The sequence below is a fragment of the Rhinopithecus bieti genome, unplaced genomic scaffold (genome assembly GCF_001698545.2).
Source record: "Rhinopithecus bieti isolate Rb0 unplaced genomic scaffold, ASM169854v2 scaffold_1599, whole genome shotgun sequence".
NCBI classification, from domain to species: Eukaryota; Metazoa; Chordata; class Mammalia; order Primates; family Cercopithecidae; genus Rhinopithecus; species Rhinopithecus bieti.
This window is the reverse complement of record NW_016804139.1, coordinates 3,514,041-3,521,382: the sequence shown is the minus strand read 5'-3', so window position 1 is coordinate 3,521,382 and position 7,342 is coordinate 3,514,041. Positions and strand designations below refer to the sequence as shown.

General features: G+C 37.6%; 1 long non-coding RNA gene across 1 annotated transcript in view; it reads right to left on the bottom strand.

Annotated features, from left to right (window-relative positions):
• LOC108525884 (uncharacterized) overlaps positions 1 to 6,814 on the bottom strand; it is a 7,724-nt gene extending 910 nt beyond the window's left edge. Inside the window, exons 1-2 of the long non-coding RNA XR_001884360.1 lie at positions 6,683 to 6,814; positions 1,591 to 1,735 (exon numbers count right to left, since the gene is read on the bottom strand). This is a non-coding gene — a long non-coding RNA (uncharacterized LOC108525884). The remainder of the gene's footprint in view (positions 1 to 1,590; positions 1,736 to 6,682) is intronic.
• Between the last annotated feature and the right edge of the window lie 528 nt (positions 6,815 to 7,342).

Genomic DNA, 7,342 nt, shown 5'->3' with positions numbered 1-7,342 from the left:
AAACCAAAGCACAGAGAAGTTAGGTATTTTGGTCAAGGTGACACTGATGAAACTAGAATTTTGAGTCTAAGCTGTCCAGTTCCAATTCTACCCTCTTGATCACTACTCCACATTTGAAAGATATAATGTTCTTAGTTTTGCTGAATTACTATCTCTCTTAATTAAAACAATAACAACAATACTTCTGGGTATTATTTCAAATATAAATATTATTTTGATAAGATTACTTTGTAGAGAAAGATTATTTCATGTAAGTCAGGGAATTAAAAATCAAGATTCCTTGGCTCCTGTACTGGCCCAGCTACCAAAGCAGAATTACCAATGTCAGTGAGAATGAAATCATATTGAGAATATTTTCTGTTAGACTCTCAGCAGAGTGATACTCAGTAACTAGTTAAGTTAATTGCCCTGATTTACACTGATGATTTACAAAACTGCATATAACTTGCTATGAAAATATGTAGGTCGTTGTTAGATATCTGAAGAAACGTGGAATTGCCAAAATAGATTTGTCTCAGTTGTACAATTTCAATTAAGTTTTTAAATAAGTGCTTTATACATTGCTTGAGTAATTTGAAAATCATCTACAGATATACAGCATATTTCTTTCATATGAATTCTCAGGTATGTAATGATAGCTATCTCCATAAACTTGCTATAAATATTCTCAACATCCAAATGAAATCTGCCAGAGAAAATCATCTAGGGACACAAATAGAAATGTTACAGAGGAAAAATAACGAACTAGTAATATGGTTTCCCATCGACTTTCTACACAGAATTAATTCCTCCCTTATCTCGGCAGTATCTAAAGCAATAGTTATCAATCTCTAGTTTGTTCATTCAAGGAGCTAGCTACATCTTTAAAATGTAGATTCTGAAACACCTCCAGGGCTTCTGATTCATTAGGTCTGGAAAGGACCCCAAAGTCTGAAATATATGTGTGTGTGTGTGTGTGTGTGTGTGTGTGTGTGTGTGTGTGTGATATTTTGGTATTTTATTGATAGGAATAACATTTTGATGACTTTTTCTTTTAAATATCATTTTAGGTTCAGTGGATGCATGTGCAGGTTTGTTTCCTGGGTAAAGTATGTAATGCTGAAGTTGGAGATATGAATGATCATGTCATTCAGGTAGTGAGTATAGTACCCAACAGGTAGCTTTTCTATCCTTGACCCACCCCAACACTCCCTTATCTAGTAATCCCCAGTGTCTATTGTTCCCATCTTTATGTCCATGTGTGCTTAATGTTTAGTTCCCATTTATAAATGAGAACATGCATTATTTGGTTTTCTGTTCCTGCATTCATTTGCTTAGGATAACGTCCTCCAGCTGCATCCATGTTGCTGCAAAATACTGATTTCCTTCTTTTTCATGGCTGTGTAGTATTCCATGCTATATACGTACCACGTTTTCTTTATCCAGTCCCAATCTGTATTTTAAATAATCCCTGTGGGAATTCTGATGCAGATGGTCAGCACCTCACATTTCAGAAAATATGGATCAGAGGCAAATGAAATCAGATAAATGTGTGGCTGTTTCTGACATGCATGCTTTGCTCAGGTAGCACCTAAACAGAAGGCCATTTACCTGGTTTTGTTCACTCTACAGGCCAACAATTGGCTGCATGGTCAACGTGTGATTAAAAAATTAAGATAGTTTCTTAAACCACTGCTGAAGGAGTCAATGACTTGAGGTTTCAAAACAACACAAAACTAGTTGAAAAGGACTCAACCTTGAATATAGAACAAAATATTTCTTATTTACTCAATAGTTAACGTAAACAAACATGTATGCAGCAAACTTTCAGGAGCTGTTAATATCTCATTCATCTTCAGAAGGACTAAAGATGCTTTGGCCTAGATGAGGCTGGGGTAATATTTTGTCCTCTTATTGCACGACTCCTCATTTATTTGACTTGGCTTAATGGGATCTACTGATTCTTATCTTGCCTCACAAATGTGAATGTCAATTCTGGCACGTGGTACACTGTGCTAATTTTAATATTTTTAGACTATTTGTAATTGTTCATAAAGATCTTCATCAATTATACATCTATATCTTTGGTTACTGATATTTTTATTAGTTACTATACAGATCAATGTGGAATTAAAAACTTGTTTTTCCTCTAACTTGGTGAATATGTTGACCATGTCCAGCTGTGACAGATAGGGATGGATATCATCTTTGTTATGACCCAGTGAGGATGATAGAGACAGCCTTCCCTTTTCACAGGAAGAGAAGGGCTGCCAAATGGAGCAATGTCTGAAACAGTTTCCAACAATGGGCAGGAGATTTGACTGTTTTTAGCATGTGTCACATAGTCTAATGCCCACAAGACACTGCTATTTAAATATACCATTCCCCCTTCATTCCCCCTTCTGTGTGGGTTGCACAAGCTTAGCTAATGTTACTCTGTTGGTTCTTTTGTGATACAGACAGAGTCGCATCAAAATCTACTTGTTGGGGTTGCAGTTTCAGGTGGAAAAGAAAGACATTTATAGTGTTCTTGGAAAGTTTGGAATTTCACAAATTAGATTTTTTTTTAGGTGGGAATAAACCATCATAAAAAAAAATAAATTGTCAACACACCAAGACCTGTCCAGAGACAACTGATCTTTTTTTTTTCCAATTACTTCTTTCAGGGATAATTTAATTTTCTAGGAAAAAGGGATAAATAGCACGATGATATCTTTTTTCTTTACATCCTTCATTGTACGATTTTAGCCTGAAAATTTTAACTCATAACCAGTACAGTGCTAATTGAAAGAGTCAGTTACTGTTATGCTTCTGCAATAAGCACCTCTCATCTCTAAGGTACCTCAGGTAACCAGTGCACAGACACGAACTCTTAAGTAATCTGCAGCACTGGGAACTGGAGTCCACACAGGAAACCCAAAAGGATTTAAGGTCCAACATCTGCAACCCAAAAGTATGGTGTAGGAAGCTTCTGAAGTCAATCAGAAAGAATCTCCATATTTCAGCTACATTAACAAGTATGAGAGAAATCTGTTATCCTAAATGCAAAGAAAACAAAAAATGTTGGCTTTGCCTTTAAGCTATGTATTTTAACAACAACAAAAGAGTAGATCTACTCTCTGCCTTCTGCTTTAACATAAGTTCATTCTAGTTACACTCTTATAACAGAGCTCCGGAAGCAGCTGTATTTCACTTTTCTGTCTCAGACATATATCAGAATTCATATATCAGAGCCTACACAGTCTCCATTTTGAGATATCTAACATTTCTCAAGATTTTAAAGCTTTTGTTGCCTATACAGTCTCCATTTTGGAATATTTCACATTTCTCAAGACTTTAAAGCTTTTGTTTCACTCATTTGGGGTAAGTTTTGCTTTTCCTTGCAATATTTTTAATCAGTTAAAAGTCCCAACCAAATTTCTTGTTAAAAGAACCATCCAGCATTTCTATTTTTGATGATTACTTTCAAAGCAAGGAAACACATCAGTGTGATTAAACTGAAAACAAAATAAAGTTGCAGTTTTTTTCTACCATAAATAGGTCCCAAAGCTCAAGTGAATATTGGTTCATTAGTTGTGACAAATGCAAGGTATTAATGAAAGGGAAAAGGGACATGCATAGTGGCTCATGCCTGTAATCCCAGCACTCTAAGAAGCCAAAACATGAGGAATGCCTTGAGGCCAGGAGTTTGAGACCAGCCTGGGCAATGTAGCAAGACCCAATCTTTATTTAAAAATGAAAAAAATACTCAGGCATGGTGGTGCATGCCTGTAGTCCCAGCTACTCAGGAGGCTAAGGCAGAAGGATTGCTTGACCTCAGGAGTTCAAGGCTACAATTAGCTGAGATTATGCCACTGGACTCCAACCTGGGTGACAGAGTGAGACCCTGTTTCTAGGATAAATACATAATTTTTTTAAAGAGAAGGGAAATCTTGAGGTATATATATAGGAAATCTCTATACTATCCTTGCAACTTCTTTGTAATTATAATAAAACTACAGTTATGACCTGCATAATGCTTCAGTCAACAGCTGACTGCAAATTATAGTGACAGGAGGCAGCCAAATACCTAGGCAGATTGGGGAGGGTCTCTGGTGAAACCCCACCTTTAAGCCAAAGACAGATTATAGCCTGAAAGCCAAGTTGCAAGCTAAATCCTCAGACCAGATTGAGAACTTGTCTTCCTGTTTGGCATGCTTTCCTCTGATTGATCCCCTCCCTTCACCTATTTTACATATATCTACTCTTTCCTAATTGGTTTTCTACACTGTCATGCCCACCTTGGAGTGGGGTCTTTGCTTTAACCTTTTTTACATACTCACAAACCAATCAGTAGGCACTCCCCATTCTGAGTCCATTAAAGGCCCCAGGCCCAGCCATACGGGGATTTTCCTGCCTTCGGGTAGGGGAACCCCCCTTCCCCAAATGTATCCCCTCTCCAATGAGAGTTTTCCTTTTGCTTAATAAACTTTACTTCACTCACACTCCCCTGTCCATGAGCCTAATTCTTCCAGTCATGAGACAAGAACTCAAACCTAGCTGAGCTGAGGAGCAGAAAGACTGTATCACATATACGAAGGTGGTCCCATAAGATTATAATGGAGCTGAAAATTTCCTATTGCCTAGTGCTGTCAGAACCATGGTCCTTGATATGGTTTGAATTTGTATCCTCACCCAAATCTCATGTCAGATTGTAATCCTCAATGTTGGAAAAGGGGCCTGGGGGGAGGTGACTGGATCATAGGGTGGATTTCCCCCTTGCTACTCTCAGGATACTGAGTGAGCTCTCACACGATCTGGTTGTTTAAAAGTGTGCATTGCCTCACCCTTTGCTCTCTTCTTCCTCTGACCATGATTCCAGCTCCTGCCTGCTTCTCCTTTACCTTCTGCCATGATTGTAAGTTTCCTGAGGCCTCTCTAGTCATGCTTCCTGTACAGCCTGTGGAACTGTGAGCCAATTAAACCTTTTTTCTTTATAAGTTACTCAGTCTCAGGTATTTCTTTATAGCAGTGCAAGAATGAACTCATACAGTAGTGCTGTAGCCTAATGCATTATTCACATGTTTGTGGTGATGCTGGTATAAACAAACCTACTGGCTGCTAGGTGTATAAAAGTATAGCACATACAATTACATACAGTACATAATACTTGATAATTATGACAACTATCTTGGTTTATATATTTACCATTATTCAAGTATAATGATTTGCCATTATTTTAGAGTGTACTTCTTCTGCTTAACTTAACCATAAAATAGCTTCAGGCAGGTCTTTCAGGAGGTATTCCAGAAGAGGACACTGTTATCCTAGGAGATGACAGCTCCATGAGTGTTATTGCACCTGAAGACCTTCCAGTGGGAGAAAATGTGGAGGTGAAAGACAATGATATTGATGATCCTGACATGGCCTAGGCTAATTCTGGGTTTGTCTAAGCTTTTAACAAAAAACGTTTGGAAGTTACAGAAAGACTTCAAAAGTTAGAAATAGAAAAAACCTTATAGAATGAGGGCATAAAGAGAAAATACTTTTGTATAGCTGTACAATGTGTTTGTGTTTTAAGTTGTGTTATGATAAGTGTCAAAAAGCTTTTGAAAATTTAAAAGTTCATAAAATAAAAATGTTACCATAAGCTAAGGTTTATTGTTGAAGAAAGAAAACATGTTCAATTAAATTTAGTGTAGCCTAAATGCATAGTGTTTATAAAGTCTACAGTAGTATACGGTAATGTCCTAGGCGCTCACATTCATTCACTACTCACCACCCACTCACCCAGAGCAAGTTCAGTCCTGCAAGCTCTATTCACAGTAAGTACCCTATACAAGTGCACCATTTTTAATCTTATATACCACATTTTTACTGTACCTTTTCTATGTTTAGATCTGCTTAGATACACACACACTTCCCATTGTATTCCAATTGCTACAGTATTTGGTACAGCAATATGCTGTACAGATTTGTAGCCAGGAACCAATAGGCTATACCATAGTTTAGGTGTGTAGTAGGCTGTGACATCTAGGTTTGTGTGAGTAAATTCTGATGTTTGCACAGTGACAAAGTCACCTCATGATGAGTTTCTCAGAACATATCCCTGTTATTAAGCAATGCATGATTGCATTTAAAAATATACATTTAAAGTTTAAGGTACAAAGAGCAAAGATAAAAGGTGAAAATTACATGAACTTTTAAAGATTATCTAGTCTAAACAACTGCTGAGTGTCAGAATGTGTTCATCAGCATCACCCATAAAGGATTATCTAGTCTATATAACCTTGAATTATATTTCATCAGAAAAATCTTTAAGCCAAGGCAACCCAATAAATATATTTTGGGGACTCCTCTAAGAGAAAATTACCTGCTTTTAAAGTCCAAATCTCTCTCTCTCTGTGGATGCCATTTTAGAGATATTCTTGGGTTCCCAGTAAGCCTTTAGCTCCTCAAGGACTGGGACTCTTCAATCTTTGTGCTCTCTACTCAATACATGTTAAATATAAAACAAATTGAATTCCTTGTAGTAGTTTGCTCAGGCTTGCTGTTCTGTGTGGGAAACACACAATACTCTTAAGGGTAAACAAGCTTTATCCCATGTAAATGGCAATGCAGATGTAATAAGCAAATGATATAATAAACAAATTAATATAATAAGCCAATTGCAATGGGAAGGGGAGAAGGGAAAAGATATATATGTATATATTTTCACACTCACCAGACTATAGAGGATTCACCACCAGACTGGGAAGCAACAGCCTGGGCTCCAGAGTCGGCCACTCATCCATGCACAGAAAAGGAGAGTTCTCTTGAAGCTTCGGCGCAGTCTGGGACCCTGAGTTGTTTGACATGAGGCCCAGTCATGAGGGTCCTTCACGACAGGGCTCAAGGAACACAAAAAAGTCAACTTGTTTTTATGATTGTCTATTGTTTTTCAATAACTAACGTATAGGAATAGATTAAAATAGAGATTTCCCCGAAACAGCGCTGGATGAATGCCTCAAGGAGCTCACATAGCCTGTTCCAGGACTTGGTGACCATTGTTCGTGCCCACGTTCAATTGAGTTCACATTTAACATTTAACTTTTCCTCCACATTCGGCCTCAATTTATACTCAATTGTAGGAAAATACCCTTACAGATACACGGGAAAGGCACGGTTGATACAGATTACAGATACAGGGTAAACACAAGAGAATCTAAAGCACAACTAATAAAAACCACACCCACCATGGCTTTGCAAGCAGAGTCATATTGTGAGAATTGTCGGGCATATACACATAACATTCAGTATGCAGTAAAGTGCGAGCCCCTTATTGGGCTATGGTAAGCATATCTAATGCCATTCGACTTTTCAATTCAACAGTACGCAGCTGAGC